The sequence below is a fragment of the Nyctereutes procyonoides genome, unplaced genomic scaffold (assembly GCF_905146905.1).
Source record: "Nyctereutes procyonoides isolate TBG_1078 unplaced genomic scaffold, NYPRO_anot_genome, whole genome shotgun sequence".
Classification (NCBI taxonomy): domain Eukaryota; kingdom Metazoa; phylum Chordata; class Mammalia; order Carnivora; family Canidae; genus Nyctereutes; species Nyctereutes procyonoides.
In genome coordinates this window covers 155,472-155,714 of record NW_026575135.1, presented here as the reverse complement: position 1 = coordinate 155,714, position 243 = coordinate 155,472, and positions in this window count along the sequence as shown.

The window sequence follows — 243 nt, the reverse complement described above, 5'->3', positions numbered from 1 at the left end:
ACGCAGGCTGCTGGGTGGAGGAGCTTTGCGGGGGGGGGGGGGGGGGGCTGCGCTGGCCGGACGGCGGGGCCCTGCCCGCAGCGTTTGCCAGACTTTGGCGAAGGCGGTTGCACACGAAGGCCTTAAGCTGAAGCTCCGTGAGCTCGGGGAGGTGGGGGGGGGGTGCACACGGGCCACAGGGAGTCCGCGCCGGCTTCCCTATCTCTGTCCCCGGCCTCCGCTTGCACGCATGGGCATCCGCTC